At 64.2% G+C, this 254-nt stretch overlaps 1 protein-coding gene across 1 annotated transcript in view; it reads left to right on the plus strand.

Annotated features, from left to right (window-relative positions):
• The window catches only part of LOC104276152 (fibroblast growth factor 17), a gene marked incomplete at both ends in the record, with an annotated part of 3161 nt that overhangs the window by 248 nt on the left and 2659 nt on the right, over positions 1–254 (plus strand). The window lies entirely within an intron of this gene.

The raw sequence follows: 254 nt of genomic DNA on the forward strand, positions 1-254 counted from the left end.
GTACCTGCGAGGGGGGAGCAGGTCCTCCTCAACCCCCCCCTCCAAGATTTTCCATTTGCCTGTGGCTGGAAGGCCTGGGCAAGGTCAGCGGACCCGGGCCAGGAGATACATTTCTTCTTGCAGCCTTGCTCGGGGAGGGACATGCCAAATCCATCAGCCTTGAGCTCCCGGGGCCGGGCTCTGCCCTCGCTCACAGCTGCTGGGGGGGTTAACGGGGCACAGGAGGTTCTGGTTGTCCCCCACCAGCAGGGTGG

The sequence above is a fragment of the Apaloderma vittatum genome, unplaced genomic scaffold (genome assembly GCF_000703405.1).
Source record: "Apaloderma vittatum isolate BGI_N311 unplaced genomic scaffold, ASM70340v1 scaffold41530, whole genome shotgun sequence".
Taxonomy (NCBI): domain Eukaryota; kingdom Metazoa; phylum Chordata; class Aves; order Trogoniformes; family Trogonidae; genus Apaloderma; species Apaloderma vittatum.